This window comes from Bos indicus x Bos taurus, chromosome 17, assembly GCF_003369695.1.
Source record: "Bos indicus x Bos taurus breed Angus x Brahman F1 hybrid chromosome 17, Bos_hybrid_MaternalHap_v2.0, whole genome shotgun sequence".
Classification (NCBI taxonomy): Eukaryota; Metazoa; Chordata; class Mammalia; order Artiodactyla; family Bovidae; genus Bos; species Bos indicus x Bos taurus.
Window position 1 is genome coordinate 11,907,760 of NC_040092.1, and position 21,415 is coordinate 11,929,174.

At 46.5% G+C, this 21,415-nt stretch overlaps 1 long non-coding RNA gene across 2 annotated transcripts; it reads right to left on the bottom strand.

The window, feature by feature from the left end:
* Positions 1–1,061: 1,061 nt before the first annotated feature.
* On the bottom strand, positions 1,062–7,345 carry LOC113907474. 2 transcript variants are annotated; one of them, XR_003515197.1, is made up of 4 exons: positions 7,231–7,345; positions 4,233–4,378; positions 2,461–2,554; positions 1,062–1,505 (listed from the first exon to the last, which is right to left on the bottom strand). It is a non-coding gene; the product is annotated as an uncharacterized LOC113907474 (long non-coding RNA). The 2 variants fall into 2 exon arrangements; XR_003515198.1 differs by lacking the exon at positions 4,233–4,378.
* Positions 7,346–21,415: the final 14,070 nt, after the last annotated feature.

Here is a 21,415-nt window from a genome sequence, read left to right on the forward strand (position 1 = left end):
CCATCCAGGCTGCTACATAACATTGAGCAGAGTTCCCTGTGTTGTACAGTAGATCCTTGTTATCCATCTTATTAATAACTATAGCAGTGCAGACACACACTTTTAAGAAGAGAGATGAAGCGATGATTTCTTCTGTTGTTGTTCAGTCACTCGGTCGTGTCGGACTCTTTGTGACCCCATGGACTGCAGCACGCCAGGCTTCCTATCCCTTCACCATCTTCCACAGCTTGCTCAGACTCATGTCCATCGAGTCGGTGATGCCATCCAACCATCTCATCCTCTGTCGTCCCCTTCTCCTCCTGCCTTCAATCTTTCCCAACATTAGGGTCTTTTCTAATGAGTCAGCTCTGCACATCAGGTGGCCAAAGTATGGGAACCTCAGCTTCAGTATCAGTCCTTCCAATGAATATTCAGGGTTGATTTCCTTTAGGATGGACTGGTTGGATCTCCTTGCAGTCCAAGGGACTCTAAAGAGTCTTCTCCAACACCACAGTTCATGAGCATCAGTTCTTCGGTGCTCAGATTTCTTTAGCATCACTCATTTTTCCTTTCTGCTTCAGGATGACTCAGTCCTGGACCAAAGGCTGAAATTTCCCCAACCTGGGGAAAGTGGTCTCTCAGACTCTTGAATGAACTGTTCTAGAATCCTGCCTGTCAACCCACCTGGCTTCTCAAGACATCAAGGACCCCAAGAACCCCTCGCCATTCCCCTTTTCAAACACTCTGTTATTCCTGACTACATAAGCAATCCTTCAATGAAAACATCGTAGAAACATGGAGCATAGAATGTCCTCTGTCATCCCACCCTCAGACATAACCAAAGGGAATGCTTTTGGCTAATATTCTGACAGCTTTTTCTTTTTTTAAAGTGTGTATTTTTAAAAAGTAGGTTGGAGAGGGGGTGGATTTCCTGGAAGTCCAATGGTCAGAACTACTCCAAGTTTCCAGTGCAGGGGGTGTGGGTTCGATCCCTGGCTGGGGAACTAAGATCCCACATGCTGTGTGGAGCGGCCAAAAAATAAAACGCGGAGCTGGACTGAGCAGTGTGTTGATATTTTCCATTTTTTAACTTAATTTATCTGCCCACCTCAGCACAGAGAGATCTCTCTCATCAAGAAGATCATTTTCGAGAGGTATTCTGGCTGAAAGAAGGGCAACCCTTTGAGGTCCAACGGCTTTTGTTTTTGCGGGACCTGGGACTGGATGAGGTCTAGATGGGTGATGTCAGCCAAGCGAGGTGACCCAAGGTTTCCCTGATGTTTTTCCTGGAAGGCAGGAGACTCCAAGGTGCCCAGAGAGGAGCAGTGCCCCCTGCCAAGTAGGAAACGGACTTTGCTAGAAATGATGAAGGGCTGCCTTGCTCTAACCCAGCGCCCGTGGTCCAGGCAGTGGGGCCCTGTGAAGCCTCCTCTCTCAGTTTCCAGCCGTGTCTCTCCTCTGCAGATGGAGTCAGGCAGACTGGCAGGTGGAGATGATGGAGGTGGTGGTGGCAGGTCTGGGGAGAGCTGGGAGGGGTGAGTGCAGAGAGGGAGGTAATTAGGAACCAGGCGGTATCACAAATCTCCCAGCCGTGCTGACACCCGCCGAGAGTGATCACACACTTGGAGTCAGCCCAGACAAGTGTGAAAGCCCTTCACTCCATCTCGAAGGGAAGAAACAGGAAGGGGAAGATGAGGGCTAGGGGAGCCACACGACAGCCCCACCCCCCAGCTCTCCCTCCAAGACTGCCCTGAGGTCATCCTCACACTTCCCCTCCCTCAGCCCTGACCTGGGGCAGGGAGCTGTGACTCAGAGGTGTGGAAGGGCAGCCGCAAACCCTGCAAGACGAGGAAAAGGTCCTGGAAGCATGTGCCCCGAAGAAGGAAGGTGAGGAAGGACTCTATCATGACACCCAATCAAGGCCAAGTCCTCAGCCAACTCCAACTGCCTCTCATCGGGAGAGGCAAAACATGATTCCTATGTTTGAAAAATTGGTCCCCAAGGAAAGGGGAAATTGACATGGGTTGAAAGGAGCCTGTGTACCAGAAATGAGACGTGCGCTATTGATATTTCTCAACCATCTTGCCATTTGCTCAGCAAAGAAATGGAGGCTCAGAGAGGCTGGGTCCTTGGCCCGAGGGCACAGAGCTATGAAGTGGTAGAGATGAGATCTGCCCATTTTGGAAGTCCAAGCTTCCATCACACCATTTCCCCGTCTCCCTGAGAAAGAAGAAGTGAAGGCTGTCTCTATAAGGGATAGGTTCTTAGAGGTACAAGGGTTTCAGACGCCGGGAGATGGGTAAGTGGCCCTCCGAATTCCAAAAAGATAAACAGGAACAAAATCTCTCCTCCACTCCCCAACACCCACTGGGGCTAGCTTTGGCTCTGCTGAGTCTTTGGGGTCAAGGATTCTGGTTCTAAGGGAATTACAGAACTTTCGGGGGGAGCTGTCTTCTTTCTCTGGTTGCAGCAATTTCTCACCTGGGGAGCTGCTTGCAGGAGCATCCTTTATTGGTCACGGCACAAGGCCTGTGGTTGAATCAAGTTTGCAAGTTCATTCTCTTCTCAGCTGGGTCTATAAGGAGTGGAAAAGTGGGAAGGTGGGGTCATCAATGGAAGGTCCCCAAGGTTAGGCTAAGACTTCACTAAGGATCTGTAGTGATAGCCTCTCTCCAGCCTCCTCTCCTATCGATCCCCGCCCCCTCACCATTTTTCACTCTGCTCCCAGAATATCTCCTAACTTGTAGCCTCTGCTCCCGCTGTTCCCTCTGCCTGGAACACACTGAGTTTTAGATCTCTGCTTGACTGTTTTCTACCCTACACTGAGCACTTAACTCCAAGGTCACCTCTCCTAGAAGACTATCCCTGGCCAAAGTCGCCTCCTATGATTCTCTTTTCCTATAGCTGCTGCTGCTGCTAAGTCACTTCAGTCAAGTCCGACTCTGTGCGACCCCATAGACAGCAGCCCACTGGGCTTCTCTGTCCCTGGGATTCTCCAGGCAAGAATACTGGAGTGGGTTGCCATTTCCTTCTCCAATGCATGAAAGTGAAAAGTGAAAATGAAGTCGCTCAGTCGTCCCCGACTCTTAGCGACACTGGGGACTGCAGCCTACCAGGCTCTTCCATCCATGGGATTTTCCAGGCAAGAGTACTGGAGTGGGGTGCCATTGCCTTCTCCGTTTCCTATAGCACTTGATGCTAAACTCTATAAACAAATTAACAGAAGGCAGCGGCCGTCGGGGAAAGGAGAGCCCTGCATATATCTGTGACTATGAGGATGTATACGTGTGCACGTGTGACTGTGAATGACCACATGTGTGTGTATCCTTGAGTCTAGCCATGCATGTGAACGCGCTTGTGAATTTGTATGTGATCCCTGAGCACCTATGTGTCTCTGTGAGCATCTGACAGAGTGTACATGTGCGCCTGAATGTATGCATATACATCTTTGCATATGTGATTGTGTACGTGTGTGGTTCTGTACATGGAAATATAAATGAATGGATGAGATAGATGCATACATATTTATGCGTCTGTGTAATACCTCATTCACATACACACACGTGGATCGGAATGTGTACAAGTGTATATGTATTTATGATTGTGTGCACTTAAGTGTCTGCAAGGAGATCAAACCAGTGCATCCTAAAGGAAATCAACCCTGAATATTCATTGGAAGGACTGATGCTGAAACTGCAGCTCCAACAGTTTGGCCACCTGATGCAAAGAGCTGACTCACTGGAAAAGACCCTGATGCTGGGAAAGATTGAAGGCAGGAGAAGAAGGGGACGACAGGATGAGATGGTTGGATGGCATCACCGACTCGATGGACATGAGTCTGAGCAAGCTGTGGGAGATGGTGAAGGACAGGGATGCCTGGCGTGCTGCAGAATATGGGGTCGCAAAGAGTCAGACACGACTGAGTGGCTGAACAACAAGTGTCCACACTGTTCCAGAGATGTGTGTCTGAGCGGCCCTCCCGCTCTCCTTTTGTTTCACCTCCTCTATCTCCCACCGTCCTCCCGCCTCCACTCTTCTTCCTCCTCTTGCCCAGGTGCACTGGCCTAAGAATGACCACTTCAGGTGGCCCTCCCTGCTTCTCTGGCTTCGGGCATTCCCAGCAGGTGGGAAGCAGCTCAGGAGGGGATCTCAGCAGGTGAAAAATCCAGCTCCAGCCCCCACGGAGCCCCATTGAGAAAGGAATTCCCTGCAGGCCCTTCCCTAATCCCCCAACAGATCCCTCCCCCACTTACCTCTAGCATCTCCTGGAACAAAGGACCCTTTTTTTCTGTTCTGTACTCATGGGTGGTCCCATTCCTGGCAGCTGGGTGGGGGCTGGGAGAGACTGCAGAGTTGGGGGGGAGGGCAGTTGGGCAACCTCTACTGGCCTCAGTTTCCCCTGAGAAACAGAAGACACTACAGAAGGGTCAGCAGGCAAAACTGTACTGCCCAGATGGTTCAGTTTTATCACTCTCTTTACTTACCCATCTCAGGCAGTGTTTACTGAGAACCTGCTACGTGCCAGGCTCCCTATTACGGACTGGAAACCCAAAGAAGAACAAAAGGCATCTCTCTATCTTGAGGAGTCCATGGTGGAAGTAGAGGTGGTGGGGGGAACCACAAAGAACCACAGAGATCAGTAGACTCCTGGATGGAACAGGGTTGTACCAGAAGGCAGGTGGAGGATCTAAAACCTTTGCACAGCTCCACTTCACCTGCTTAACTGAAGTCTACGTTCCTTAGCATGGCATTCAAGGCCCCCTTCAATAAGGTGTCCTGCATGTGCAGCTGTGTGAGAGAGAAGTGGACCTTAGAGTGGAGTTTTGGTGACTAGAGATGTCAGGGAGGAGCCTTCTGAAAGATAGGCCATGGCTTAAGAGCGTGGTAACTGGACCTTGCAGCCCGATTGGTCCACAGCTGTTGGTTTTGGGGTGGTGAGGGGCTGTGACTGATTCCATATATTGATATTTGTGCACTGGCAGGAGGTGCTCCAGTTGACCAAGTGCCTACCCTCTGTCACCTTTTCCTCTGAATCCCAATGAGGCTGTTGCTATGATGCCCATTTGGCATATAAAGAGATGGAAGAAACGGAAAAAGTGGCGACTCATCCCGAGTCTGCATGGGGCCCAGTCCTTGCCTCCCTGCGAGGGGAAACACTTGGGAAACACCTTGAAACCCCCATGCCGAAAGGTATCTTGGAGTTAGCAGACTCCTGTTTTGTTTATACCTGCTTCTGTTTTGACTTTTTCATTAAACAGCTGTCCCTCATGTCACCTTTTGGAACACTTATCTTCCTATGAGTTCCAACATTTACCTGGCCACTCATCCATCCACTCCATCTACCTATTCACCATTCCTACACGTCCTCCACACCATTCCTACACCTCACGCCTCATCTATCCATTCACCCGCCTATCCACCTCCTCACTCGTCCATCTCCTCACCCTTCCACCCAACCACAAATATCTTAACCCGTTCACCCATTTACCTACTACCCACCCCTTCATTTAGTCACCAATCCATCTATCCATCCTCCATCTACCCATCCACTCATATTTTTGTTGTTGTTTTAGTAAGTCTGTGGGGTCACAAAAAAGAATATTCCATCCCTATAACCATCTACACTGGAAAGACTGATGCTGAAGTTGAAACTCCAATACTTTGGCCACTCATTTGAAAAGATCCTGATGCTGGGAAAGACTGAGGGCAGGAGCAGAAGGGGACGCAGAGGATGAAATGGTTGGATGGCATCACTGACTCAATGGACATGAGTTTGAGTAAACTCCGGGAGTTGGTGATGGACAGGGAAGCCTGACGTGCTGCAGTCCATGGGGTCGCAAAGAGTCGGACACGACTGAGCGACTGAACTGACTGAATGCTCTCCTATCCATTTAGCTACTCATCCTTTACCAAACCATTCACTCATCTACCACATACCCACTAGGGAATCTTCCTATCCATCCACATTCTCACTTACCCGCCAATCTACCCATCCACTCACCTACCATTATCCAGCCTCACCCACTCACTTATTGTTATACTATTGCTCCATTAACACTCTGATCTGTATTCATGTCCACTCATCTACCCAGCCATTTGGTCATCCCACGCTCGTCTACTCATCCATTATTCCACCCATTCACCTATGTTAACCACTGCTTTATTCACCCACCACCATCTACCTATCCATTCACCTACCCATTTATCCAGTCATCCACACACATCCATCCAATTACCAACCCACCCTAGACTATCCACCCATCCATCTACCTACCTATTTGACCAACCAGTCAACCATCCCTCCAGATACCCGAACAGACCACCTTCTGAGCAATCCATTCATCCAGCCACCTACTCATGCACCCATCCATCACTCCCGGACACAGATTCCAGGTGGGCTTAATGGAGCCATTGCATCAGACTTGTAGAGTTTATCCTGGGACATTCCAGTGACCACCCACCTGCCCAGGCCTGCAGGAACTGGAGGCGGAGATGGTGGTGGTGGGAGTAACTTAAATGCAATCTTCTCCAGGGTGTAAGGATCAGCTGGAAACTCTTCCAGGCTCAGCACTAATAATTTTAGAAACTGAAGGAAATGGGAGATGGAGGCAGAAACCTGGGGAAGGAGGGGGTGGTGGTGGTGGTAGTGGAGAAGACTAGTAGGAAAGAGACTAGTGAGCTAACTGAAAAGGGGATGAGAGGGGCTTCCCTGGGGGTCCAGTGGTTAAGACCCCACACTCCCAGTGCTCGGGGCACAGGTGCGATCCCTGGTAGGGGAATTAATAAGAGCCCACTTGCCAAGTGGCAGGGCCAAAAATGAAAGGAAAAAAATTAAATTAAAAGGAGAAGAGAAAGAAATAGAAGTTTATAGAGAAATAGAGTGGAAAAACACAAAGGGCAGGGGGTGGGGGGTGGAATGGAAGAAAGAGAAATAGAAAGGCACAATACTTGTAGCGGCGAGGAGGAGGACGAGAAAGCCTGGAGAAAGCGGGGTGGCGGGGAGTGGGGGGACGCGAGGGTCGTGAGTGTCCCCACTCTGGCCCTCCCCTCCCTCTCCGGAACTCCCGGAAGCCCATCCCGGGATGGATCCAGAAACCACAAAGCCCGCGGAGAGCGCTGCGCTCCAGGCGCACCGGAAGGGCGGCTGCGTGGGCTCTGCCTGCTGCACCATCAATTAGGCGATCACTGGGCCCGGCGAGCCGCAGCGTCTGTGGAAATTACCTTTTAATTTCTTAATTACACTGTCCTTACCTGCAGCTCAACCCGCCTCCGAGCGGTGCACGGGGAGCTGATTTTCTTGAACCACTCTCCAGGTGCCATAAATTAGGACGCCGATCGCCTGTGAGCGCGCGGAGAACGCCACCGCCTCCGCGCAGGCGCACAGCCTATGGGATATTTGTATTTCTTTCCGCACCCTCGGGTAGCTTCTGCTAAGGCGCTCCCTTCACCCCGCTTCATTGCTACCAGGAGACCCCAAACCGGTTCCAGGGTCATGGGTACCTGGGCTCCCATAGACCCGAATGCCAAGCCCGGCCCCTGCTGGGCACTAGCTGTGTTACGCCGGGTGAACCTCAGTTTCCCCATGTGTCACATGGAAATAAAAATAGCATCTATTTGTAGAGCTTGTGAGGCTTAAAAGAGATAAGCCTTGTGAAGCACAAGATCCCAAAGTGCTGTCAAAATGTGAGCTAGTTTTCATTCATTTGTTTAGTGAGTATTTATTGAGTGGCTACTATGGATCAGGAGCTCCTGAAGGCACTGCCTAGACAGCATATTAAAAAGCAGAGACATTACTTTGCCAACAAAGGTCTGTCTAGTCAAAGCTATGGTTTTTCCAGTAGTCATGTATAGATGTGAGAATTGGACTATAAAGAAAGCTGAGTGCTGAAGAATTGATGCTTTTGAACTATGGTGTTGGAGAAGACTCTTGAGAGTCCCTTGGACTTAAAGGAGATCCAACCAGTTCATGCTAAAGGAAATCAGTCCTGAATATTCATTGGAAGGACTGATGCTGAAGCTGAAATTCCAATACTTTGGCCACCTGATGCGAATAACTGGCTCATTTGAAAAGACCCTGATGCTGGGAAAGATTGAAGGCAGGAGGAGAAGGGGATGACAGAGGATGAGACTGTTGGATGGCATCACTGACTCAAAGGACATGACTTTGAGTAAACTCCGGGAGTTGGTGATGGACAGGAAGGTCTGGCGTGCTGCAGTCCATGGGATTGCAAAGAGTTGGACACGACTAAGAGACTGAACTGAACTGAAAGGCCTGCAGACACAGATGAACAAAACACAGTGTCTGTTGTCCTGGCAGGCACAGTGCTTGTGGATGATGATGGTGATGATGGTAATGGTGCTGATGGTGATGATTTTTCTCCTATGCTCAAGGGATTTGTGAGAGCCATGCTGCAGATGCATGCCTGGAGAGGAGGTGATGATGGGGAGGCAAATGAGGACTTAGGGTGGAGGAGTTGTCAGATGGGAGTGGAGTTGATCCCTAACACAGGTGCAAGCACATCTTGGAGATGGTGTTGCAGTGGCCTGCTTAAGCCCACCCAGTCACTGAAGGGTCTTGGGTCTTCCCGTTCAGTGCTTTCTCTTCCCATAGCTCAGTGGTTCTCAAAGTGTGTCACTCTGACCAGAAACAGCAGCGTCACAAGGGAGCTTGTTAGAAATACAGATTCTCAGCTCCTACCCAAAGATCCTCTAAATCAGAATCTCTGGGGTCAGGGCCAAGGAATCTGTGTTTTAGCAAGGTCTTCAAGCACTGTAAAGTTTGGGATGTACTCTCCTAACTGACACAGTGTTTCCTTTGCTAACTGCCTTTATTGGAGGAATTGGATCAGGCTGCCCAATTTATGACAATCCGAGTGGCACCCAGGCTGAGATATCACTACACATTCGTGAGAATGATTAAAATAAAATAGACGGACAATACCAAGTTTTAGTGAGAATATGGAGTGACTGGGACTCCCCTATATTGCTGATGGGAAAAAACATTTGACAGTTAAATTGTTTTTCTTATAAAGTTAAAATACTCTGATTATATATAACCCTGCAGTCCCACTCATAGGTATTTACCCAAGAGAAACAAAAACCATGTTCACACAAAGACTTGTTCTTCAACCTTTTTGGCAGTTTCACTCATAACAGCTCCAAACGGCCAAATGTCCATCAGTTAGTGAACAGACACCAAATCCTGGTTCGTGCTCGGTGGCTTCAGTTGTGTCCGACCCTTTGCTACCCCATGGACTGTAGTCCATTTGGTCCTCTGTTCATGGGATTCTCCAGGCAAAGATCCATTTCCTCCTCCAGGGGATCTTCCTTACCCAGGGATAGAATGTGTGAGAGCAGGCAGAGCTAACATTTGTTGAATGACCCAGTGAGTGAATACACAAAGGGCCTGGAACCAGGCGTGGTATATCTGACACTCAGTACAGGTTCTGAGTGGACCCCATAGGTTCTACCTCCAAAAGGCATTCTTGATCTGTTTGTGTTTCTCCATCTTCACCAACTTTGCCTCATCCAAGCTTCCATCACCTCTGGCCTGAGCAACTAGCCAGTTTCTAACTGGCTTCCCAATTTCCACACTTGCCTTTATGGCTCATTCTGCCCATAATTGCCAGTCATCTTTGCAAAATGTGGACCAGAATTGTGTCCTCCCCTGCCTAAAACCTTCTGATGGTGTCCCATTGCTTGTGGCTGTGGCCTCCAGGTCCTGAATGATTTGGCCCTGTCTACCCCACTAACCTCTCCTGGGGCTGCTCTCCTTGCAGTTGCTGGAATAACCAACTCTCTCCCACCTCACGACCTTGGCACTAGCAGGTCCTAAGCCTAGATTACTTTTCTCCAGGTCATCACACATGGCTCCTTTCATCAATTTAGGGCTCAGCTCAAAGGTGTCACCTATTCGGAGAGGTCTTCTCTGAACCCCCTGTCTGAAGCAGCCCATCTCCAGTCTTCTGTTTCACTTACCCAGGCATTTACTGAGCGACTACTAGATGCGAGGCACTGTTCTAAGTGCTGAGGAAATAGTAGTGAACACAATAGGGGGTGTCATGCCTTCTTAGATGCCTCTGTAGATCTCAAAACATTCCACTGCCTTGTTTGGGAACCTGCTTGTCTTCCTCACCAAGTGCCAAGAGGGCTGGGTCTGAGTCTGTCTTGTTCACCCAAGCACATTAGGTACTGGGTAAACATCTGTTCAATAAAAGAGCAAATTACTGGATGGATGGCAGGCAGGCCGGCCAACTGGGTAGGTATGCAGAGCAGCCGGAACACCCTCCACCTGGCACTTGGCTCTTGCTATGATCTCCCTGAGCTCAAATGAAGCTTTCTTCAAAGAAATCTCACTGGCAGCCCTTCAGTTCAGTTCAGTTCAGTCGCTCAGTCGTGTCCGACTCTTGCTATATCCATATAGTAGAATACTACTCAATAATACAAAGGAATGAACTACTGATGTATACAATAACATGGATGAATCTCAGAAGCATAATGCTGAGGGAAGGAAGTCAAAAACAAAAGGTTACATACTGCATGATCTCACTGATATGAAATTCTAGAAAAGGCAGAACTATAGTGACCTGAACCTGAACTTTGGTTGCCTGGGGTCAGAATTAGGGTTGAGGGAAGGGTGGAGAGGGAATGACTCCAAAAAAGCACTTTTTTGGGTGGTGGAAATCTTCTATATCATGACTGTAATTAGTTTAGTCGCTCAGTCGTGTCTGACTCTTTGTGACCCCACGAACCGCAGCACGCCAGGCCTCCCTGTCCATCACCAACTCCTGGAGTCCACCCAAACCCATGTCCATTGAGTTGGTGATGCCATCCAACCATCTCATCCTCTGTCGTCCCCTTCTCCTCCTGCCCTCAATCTTTCCCAGCATCAGGGTCTTTTCAAATGAGTCAGCTCTTCACATCAGGTGGCCAAAGTATTGGAGTTTCAGCTTCAGCATCAGTCCTTCCAATGAACACTCAGGACTGATTTCCTTTAGGATGGACTGGTTGGATCTTCTTGCAGTCCAAGGGACTCTCAAGAGTCTTCTCCAACACCACAGTTCAAAAGCATTAATTCTTCTGCGCTCAGCTTTCTTTATAGTCCAACTCTCACTGTAATGGTTATGCATAATTAGTCAAAATTCATTGCCTTGCCCACTTGGAACTGGGGGATTTTACTGTATGTGAATGATCCCTCAATGAGGCAGGTGGGGCATAATTCCTCTCCTAAGATGGTATCCTAAGGAAATATTCATAGTGTGAAAAAAGATTATGTACAAGGATGGACTTCAAAGAAATGTTTATTATGATGAAAAACTGAATACAAGCAAAATGTTCAGCTGTAGAGGTGGGATGAAAAAAATGATAGCTTTGGGACTTCCCTGGTGGTCCAGTGGCTAAGACTCCTCACTCCCAATGCAGGGGGCCTGGGTTCAATTCCTGATCAGGGAACTAGATCCTGCATGCTGAAACTATAAGTTGGCATGCTGCAATGAAGATTGAAGATCTTGCGTGTTGCGACTAAGATCCAGTGCAGCCAAAAAGTATTTTTTGCACAGGATTGATTGCTGTGCAAATTATTAAAATAATTTAAGGACATGAAAATATATTCAGATAATGCCCACTGAAAGACAAAGGATAGAATGTAGGTCTGGGGGCAAAATGCCTGTATTGAATCCTGGCTGTGTCACATACTAGCTGTACAATGTTGAGAAAATATTTAGTCTCCCTAATGCTAATTTTCTCATCTGTTCAATGGGGATGCCAGGAACATACTGTATAGATTATTGCCAAGATTATATAAAGTAACACAAGTAAAATTCTTAACATCTGGGTACTTCCCTGGTGGCTCTGTGGTAAAGACTTTGCCTTCCAGTGCAGGGGGCATGGGTTTGATCCCTGATCAGGAAACTAAGATCCCACATGCCACACTGTGCAGCCAAAAAAAAAAAAGTTTTTGTTAAAAAAAAAAAATGGTTAGGACTTCCTGGTGGTCCAGTGGTTAAGACTCTGAGTTCCTAGTGTAGAGGTCATGGGTTGCGTCCCTGGTCTGCGAAGATCCCACATGCTGCATGGCATGGCCAAAAAAAAAGATTGGTTACAGTTCCAACAGTAACAGGTGGTGGAGCCAGGCCTTGACCCCAGGGCGTCTGGCTCCAGAGACCACATTTTTTGCCACAACCCAATCCTGCAGATGTCAGGCTAAGATCAACCGGGCATTTCCTCTTTGCCACAGGAAGTCACGGATGGTTTTATAAAAGAACTGGAGAGAGACCAGTCAAAACGCAGTCGGGTTTCCATACCAGAATAATTGCTTTCTCTCTCCTTCCCACCTCAAAAGATATTCGGGAAGAAGCCAAAGATGTTCTATTGGCTAGGAATTAGAAACTTGAACCTGACCCTTCAACTCTGACCTGCTAGGAGAAACAGATCATTTCCATCTGTGCTGCAGATTTCTTGTCTTAATAAAGATAGAGCTGGGGGGGAGGGTGAGGGAGAAGGGGAAGGAGTGTTTCTAAATGTGAACAACAACAACAAAATACCCTGAAATTTTATCTCAGCCTCAAGAGGAGATCAGCCATGCCAAAGTATCTGTGTTATTGATAACAATAACGATAGTGATTATTATATTTTATTTTTCAATCGTGGTAATTATTGTACATTAAATCATTAGCATTCATTATTCCTACAATGTGTAATTAGGACAATGGTGGATAGATTGCTCTTGACTGTAATGAAGTTTTTATAATTGTAATTTATTGGCATCAAATTACCTTTCTTAAAACGAATCTGAACATCACACTCTTAATTCTGGGGAGGGGGGTGGCAATTATTTTTAATTAATGTTTCTTGTTTGTGCCACACAGGGGGAGCTGTCCGACCAATCCAATTCCCTGCGTCTGTGAGGAAGTTAACCAAGAATATCAGAGGCATTCTTGAACCACTCATCTATCACAAAACCTCCCCCTCCTCCCCGTCCCCGCTCTGTGTGCAGCATTTTCCCTCCTCCGATGCAGCAGCCACAGAGGGAAGGAAAAAAAATAAAGAACCAACGATTTACCAACATGATTAGCTGAGAAGACAAGAGACGATGACGCAGATTATTTAAGCCAATTTGTTGCTAAGTGTGAGAAGAATATGTATATTTTTCCTTCGAAAATGGATGAATAGCCAGCCTTGTGTTGGAGGACATAGACCCTGGGGGTGTATTTCATTTTTGCTGTCTGCAAGTTTTATTGTGAGGTTTAATGTAGGCTGGTGAGCTTCCCCAACCCTCACCAACCCCATCCGATGATTAGTTAAGGTGGCCTTTCCCAAATATGAATCTACCTCTTGAGTCTAGAAAGGCTGAGTGAGAAGTCTCAGGGCATTTACTGTTTTAATATGAAATTGCCTATATTTGACTGGTTTTGACCTACAAAAGGGCTTCCCTTGTGGCTCAGCTGGTAAAGACTCTGCCTGCAAAGCAGGAGACTTGGGTTCGATCCTTGGCTTGGGAAGATCCCCTGAAGAAGGGAAAAGCTACCCACTCCAGTATTCTTGCCTGAAGAATTCCATGGACTGTATAGGGGTCACAAAGAGTTGGGGTCACAAAAAGTTGGACCTACAAAAATGGCAATTTAATGGCTCACATGAATCTGTCCACTGGGATAGCAATGAATGAAGTGACTCCTCCCCAAAGATGATGATGAGGAAGGAGAGAAAAGGTCATTAGTTTGGGAGGCTATTGGATGAATAAGAAGGTTATATGGGGACTAGAAAAGACCCTGATACTGGGAGATATTGAGGGCAGGAGGAGAAGGGGGTGATAGAGGATGAGATGGTTGAATGGCATCATCGACTCAAAGGACATGAGTTCAAGCAAGCTCTGGGAGTTGGTCATGGACAGGGAAGCCTGCTGTTCTGCAGTCCATGGGGTCGCAAAGCGATGGACACGACTGCGTGACTGAACTGATTTCCCAGGTTGCCCAGTGGTTAAGACTCCACCTTCAATGCAAAGGGCACGGGTTTGATCCCTGAGGGGGAACTAAGGTCCCGCATGCTGTGGGATGTGGCCAAAAAAATTTTTTTTAAGGAAAAAAAGGAAAAGTATATGTAAGAGCGATGGGCATAAGGAAAAGAGGGGAAGCAATGTGGAGAAAGGTCGTTTGCTTATCACACATCCTGGTGGGCTGCCGTCTATGGAGTTGCACAGAGTTGGACACTACTGAAGCGACTTAGCAGCAGCAGCAGCATCATGTACAAAGCGTAGCTCAGGTCCTTTCTGTGTAGAAATGAAATTATCTTCACAAGCTAGTTAGTGGTTGGAGCTGAAATAGAAATTGGGGCAAATTCTGACGTTAGCGAGGCAGCACCTCTGTTAAGGAGGACAGAAGCTTTAGTACCCGCCCCCAGGAAAGGCAGTATGAGGAATGAGTCTGGCCAATCAGACCCAGTTGTGTCCCATACGCCCTGTGAGAACTTCAGCAAGCAGTTGGTACTCCTGCAAATGTTGTTGTTCAGTCACCCAGTCCTCAGTCGTGTCCAATTCTTTGTGATCCCCCACTCCAGTACTCTTGCCTGGAAACTCCCATAGGTGGAGGAGCCTGGTGGGCTGCAGTCCATGGGGTCACTAAGAGTCGGACACGACTGAGTGACTTCACTTTCACTTTTCACTTTCATGCATTGAAGAAGGAAATGGCAACCCACTCCAGTGTTCTTGCCTGGAGAATCCCAGGGACGGGGGAGCCTGGTGGGCTGCCATCTATGAGGTTGCACAGAGTCGGACATGACTGACGTGACTTAGCAGCAGCAGACTGTGGCAAGCCAAGTTTCCCTGTCCCTCACCATCTTACAGTGTGCCCAGTTTCATGTCCACTGAATTGGTGATGCCATCAAGCCATCTCATCCTCTGTCTCCCTCTTCTTTTTCTGTCTTCAGCCTTTCCCAGCATCAGCTTCTGCAAATGCTACTCTGCAAAATGAGAGGAAACTGGGGTTCCCTTTTCACAGGACCACGGTGAGGGTTAAACGAAATCATCTCCGTGAACATATTTAGCATTGTGCCTGGCACAGAGTAGATGCTAAAAAAAGTTCACTTCCCATTCCTTTCATTAATGAATCTCTGTATTTAAAATGGGGTCTGTGGCTTCCATGTGCGAGCAAGTTGTGTTGGGAATGTGTCAGCAGAAGAAATAGAGGGCGGGGGAGAAGATATCATTTGTGACGGGGTGAAGGTGGGCAGGGTATATCTCATTTCTCGGCAAAAGCTGCAATTTGCCAGTCCTTTTAATTATTATTTTTTATTATAGATACAAATTAAAAATAAACTGTGTGTCTCATTCACAGCAGGGATTAAATTGTTCTCTAATTATTATCTTTGAATCAATCTAGCTTCCATTAGCTCTGCTTGCCGAGGTATAATTGAGGTGTGTGTGTGTGTGTGTGTGTCTCCTTGGTTTGTGGAGAAGACAACTACTTCCATTTGATGTGCTCAACTGTCTCTTCCAAGGCTCCCATTTCATGTTTTCCTTCCTCTTTGCCAAAAAATCTAGGAAAGCAGTAGAGCTGAAGGGTATTCAGCACAAGAATCCCCATTCCCATTTCACCATTCTTAAAATTTCTATTTAAAAACCAACATACAGTGTGCCACACAGAGGTACTTTTTGTGTGTGTGTGGCTGCAGAGCTTGGCATGCAGGATCTTAACTCCCTATCAGGTATCGAACTTGCGCCCCCTGCATTGGAAGGTGGAGTCTTAACCACTGGACAATTAGGGAAGTCCCCAGAAGTACTTTTTTGGATTGGGCTAGGAGTGGGAGCAGTGATCTAAAATCAATAAAGTCAATACATAGAAATAGCCAAGCTCAATTTCTTCCTAAATACAGGCATTGCCAGTCTGTGAACGTCATAAGGACAAGGAAGTTCATCTGTCTTGCTCATTGCTGTGTCCTCAGAACTGAGAATAGTACCTAGTATCTGTTTAGTTCTCAGTAAATATTAATTGATTTACGCAAGCATATCCCTAGGATAATATTTGCAAAATGCATAGTAGATGAACACACAGTGCCTAGTACATGGATCGTGGTAGCCCTCAATGAAACACAGCTCCTATTATTGTTATCACGATATCCAAGCTCAGATGGGCCATCCTGAGACTATCTTCTTCCCTTAAATTATACTTGTAACTTTCACTGTCTTACTAGCTCCGTTTACCCATCTCTTGCTCTGTATCTGTGGTGCTTTGCGTGTATCATTGCTAATTCGTAGGCAGTCTTTGTAAGTTTATTTTGTGGTTCAGTCACTAAGTGTGATTTGCTATTTAGTCCATAAGTCATGTCTGACTCTTTTGTGACCCCAGGAACTGAAGCCTGCCAGGCTCCTCTGTTCATGGGATTTCCCAGGCAAGAATACTGGAGTGGGTTGCCATTTCCTACTCCGGAGGAACTCCTGACCCAGGGTTCAAATCTATGTCTCCTGCATTGGCAGGAGGACTTTTTTTTAACCATTGAGCCACCCAGGAAGCCCAGGCTTATTTTTACAGATAAGGAAAACTGAGGGTCAGAGAGAGGAAGTCACTTGCCCCGAGTCACACAGCTGATAAATGATGGAGCTGAGATTTGAACTTAGGTTTCTGTTGGATTCCTAATACTCAGGATCTCTCGTCACTCTTCTTCCCTATCTTTCACTCTCCAACTCATTTGTTTATTCCAAGTGTGCACAGTAAGGATTTTTGGTGTCATTTTCCAGGTGAGGAGAATGAAACCCAGAGAGAAGTCTTCTGACTTGCTTGGAGGTCAGGTGGTGTCATACGTCACATACACGGGGATCTCTTGCTAGTGGCCAGTGTACCAGGTGTGGATTCTTACCAGGGAACCTCCATGCCTTCCTGTACTGGGCAGCTAATCAGATGGAAATTAAAAAATAAGGACTTTGAAAAGAAAAATGAGAGGTTTAAATCTAATAAATAAAGTTCAGATATTGAGACCAGAATAGCTTCATGGTGCTTTCAGCAAGAAGCTTAGTTGAAATCATATACCTAGAAAAGGGTTAAGTGCCAAGCTTGGAAAAAAATTAAGCATTTGTTCATTCATGCTTTGCACAAATATTTTTTGAGCCGATATTGCAGGGAACAAAAAAGCTGGACTCTGCCTTCAGGAGTTTATGATCTAGTGGGGGAAGTAGACTTTATAAAATATTCACATGACGTATGTAATTATGACTGTGACAACATATAGGAGGGAAAAACACAGGGAGTTATAAGAGATGGTATCAAAAGGACACAGTATCATGCTGTCGATATCAAGACTTGCTTTGGCCAATGCTACCACTCTCCCCCTGATTTCTGGTAAAGATAAAATCAGTGTCAGATCTAGGCCAAGTTTTTATAAGCATTTACCTTTGCCGTCATAGAAGGTTGGGTCCAGGTGGTGCCTCCATCAACCTAGGCAAGCAAACTGCTGGGGTTGTTTGTTACTGCAGCATAACCTAGTCCGTGCTGACACAGACATTGGTTCTCCCATTGCTGTGCACTTAGCTATCAGGTGAATTTATTTTTTGGTGTGAGTTGTTTTGTTATTGTTTAGGAATCGACCCCAACGAAAGAATCTGAAATGCAAACAATACTATATGCACATGCAGGAAGATTTTTCCTTTTTAAAAATTCATGATCTTAAAGCATGAGAAATGATCTAAATTTTCATCAGACGACAGGTTAGCATAGAATGAAACCATTGAAAGTAACAGAGGGAAAGATACAGAACTTAACATATGGAAACAGATTTGTAAAAAGGTACACACACACACACACACACACACACACAAGCAACAGACAGGCATGTAATACACCATGATGTCACTAATGATTCACTTTAGTGAACCGGATTACAGATCATTTTTTGTGCTTTTCTGTGCTTAGAATCAGTAGAAAAATATGACTACAAATTTAAAAATATTGTTTAAGAAGGTTTTTGAAATAAGATGAAAATAAGTCTTGCATAAATATGTCTTTGTGAAGTGGGTATGAGACTGTGTACAGAAAAAGGTACAACTTGGATATGTCTGCATTGAAAAAAAGACTGGAAGGAAACATTCCAAAATGCTAATAGTCAATTTCTCTGGATAGGCTGATTTAGAAAGCCTTCTAGAAACTTCCATTTTCCCTGGATTTTCCCATTTAGAAAATTATAGACTAATGAGCACAAATTGGTTTTATGATAGGAAATACAGTACTTTAAAATCTGGCAGCAATGCCAATACCTTGATAAAGTGCAAAATACCTCTCTGTCTCCCTTTTTCCAAAGACTTCTCTCCTCTCATCTATTTTTATCACTATATAAACGTGTCCTTCTCATAAATTGAGTGGGTCTAAAATGGAATCCTAACTTTTACTGGCTGTCTTGACTTGGTTCTGAAAAAAAAAAAAAACGGTGCCATATTCCCTTAAAAAATTAATATGAACCAGGTTGCTCTCACTCAGAAAACCAGAATTAATAACAGACACACAAACCGAGTGAAAGGCTAACAGCTGTCAACAATACAGCACCAATGACACATCCGTACATTCTAGGAACGACCAGCGCCGACTGCTGTTTCTTTGGAACATTTATTTCAAAGGTGCCAGGATGTTTTTCAAAGATGTGATCGTACGGTTGATCTTCGCAGGCTTGGGAGAGAAGGTGGAAGAGGCTAGCATCTCCTTGTATGCCTTTGCTGGCTGAGTGAGGGAGGTGTCTTCATGTACACGGAAAATCACTGGGCTAGCCTCGCTGTGACCCACTCTGGATTGCTGTGATTCAGTGGCCCTCACCCTGAACTTGCTTGCTCTCTTCGGTTGGCAAAGCCCTTGGCTTCCTGTGTAGGTCTCAGACTCCACGTCACATCTCAGAATCAGTCTCAGGTTCTCTATGGGAGGTTTCTGAAGGACACGGACCCTTCAGCACACTTACCCCAGATAGTGACCATGGCTTTCTTGCTGTGCTCATTCATTCAATATGTGCCTCTCCCTGTAGACTCTGGACTCCAGGAGAGCATGGCTTTTGTGTGTTGCTTGCTGTGTCCTCAGAGCCTGGCACACAGAAGACACTCATTGAATGGTTGCTGAATGAATAAGTGCATGAAAGAAACCCATGGGATCCTCAACGGCCCACTCCCACCATGGAGGAAAGAGGAGTCCAGAGTTCCCTTTGCCTCTGGCCAATTGGTCTGTCTGAGCCAGGGCCATATTATGACTTTCATGGCCTTCTTCTCTGATAAAAATATAAAAACTGTATTTTCTGAATGTGTCGTTATAAAGATGAATATAATACGGGCTGGAGTCATTGTTATATGTACATTATTCATTTTTTACTTTTAAAATAAACATTTAAAGTTGTTCAACAAACAACTTTGTTTTCTAGTCCCTAGAAGTTGTGTTCAACAAACTGGAAAATTTTTAAAGAGATGGGAATATCAGACCACCTTACCTATCTCCCGAGAAACCTGTGTGCTGGTCAAGAAGCAGCAGTTAGAACCTGAAACAACTTACTGGTTCAAAATTGGAAAAGGAGAACAAGAAGGCTGTATACTGTCACCTTGCTTGTTTAACTTATGTGCAGGGTACATCATGCAAAATGCCAGGCTGAATGAATCACAAGCTGGAATCAAGACTGCCAGGGGAAATATCAACAACTTCAGATATGCAGATGATTCCACTGTAATGGCAGAAAGTGAAAAGGAACTAAAGAGCTTCTTGATGAAAGTGAAAGAGCCTGCTTAAAACTTAACATTCAAAAAACGAAACTCATGGCATCCGGTCCCATCCCTTCATGGCAAATAGAAGGGGAACAAGTGGAAGCAGTGACAGATTTTATTTTCTTGGGCTCCAAAACCACAAAGATGTTTGCTCCTTTGAAGGAAAGCTGTGACAAACCTAGACAGCATATTAAAAAGCAGAGACATCATTTTGCTGACAAAGGTCCATATGGTCAAAGCTATGGTCTTTCCAGTAGTCATGTACAGATGTGAGATTTGGAATATACAGAAGGCTGAACACTGAAAAATTGTTTGAATTGTGATGCTGGAGAAGACTCTTGAGAGTCCCTTAGACTTCAAGGAGATCAAACCAGTCAATCTTAAAGACAATCAACACTGAATATTCATTGGAAGGACTGATGCTAAAGCTGAAGCTCCAATCCTTTGGTCACCTGATGTGAAGAGATGACTTATTGGAAAAGATCTTGATGCTGGGAAAGAAGAGGAGAAGGGGACGACAGAGGATGAGCTGGTTATATAGCACCACTGACTCAATGGACATGAATTTGAGCAAACTTCAGGAGCTGTTGAAGACAGAGAAGCCTGGGGTGCCATAGTCCATGGGGTCGCAAAGAGTTGGACATGACTTAGTGGCTGAACAACAAGCCTACAAGTACTGTGGGCCCCAGGCACTGTGTCTACTGTGCCTGGTTAAAGGGCCGCCCTGTGCCGACCTCGTCCCCCGTGCATACGTTATAAGGTTATAAGGCCTCTTGAGAGCCAAGAACAAGGACATATGAGGTGGTCTGGGGGAGAGGGAGGGTCAGTTAAGAAACCCAGCAGGACCCTGTGGGGCTTCTGGGCATGGCTTTTCCGTGTCCTCCATTCCTTGTTTGTAGGGAACAGACTCCAGCCTCCATGACCTTCCTGAGTTCCTAAGGGCAAGTTTGAACAGTTGCTCATCAGGGAAGGGAGAGGATGGAGAGACAAAGGAGGAACAGCCAGGAAACAATAGTGCGGCCTTGGGGCAGAGTCCTGGCTCTGCCTCAAGGGATACAAGAAACAGTATCTTTAAGCTCTCTACAGAGAGGGAGAGAGGAGCTACCCCTCGCCCAAGGTCAGGGGCAGCGACTGAGAGTGCCAGGCTGTGACAGCACAGGAACAGCCTAGAGGAGCCACCCCATGTCCAAGGAGCGGCAGTTGCGCGGGCACAGGAGGGCCAAGAGGAGCTACTCCACGTTCAAGGTCAGGAGGGGTGACTGTGAGGAGATACCCCTCGTCCAAGGTAAGGAGCAGCAGCTGTGCTTTGCTGGAGCAGCCGTGAAGAGATACCCCATGTCCAAGGTAAGAGAAACCCAAATAAGATGGTAGGTGTTGTGAGAGGGCATCAGAGGGCAGACACGCTGAAACCATAATCATAGAAAACTAGTCAATCTGATCACACGGACCACAGCCTGTCTAACTCAGTGAAACTAAGCCATGCCGTGTGGGGCCACCCAGGACAGGCGGCTCATGGTAGAGCGGTCTGACAGAATGTGGTCCGCTGGGGAAGGGACCACTTCAGTATTCTTGCCTTGAGAACCCCATGAACAGTATGAAAAGGCAAAATGATAGGATTTTGAGAGGAACTCCCCGGGCCAGTACGTGCCCAATATGCTACTGGAGATCAGTGGAGAAATAACTCCAGAAAGAATGAAGGGATGAAGCCAAAGCAAAAACGATACCCAG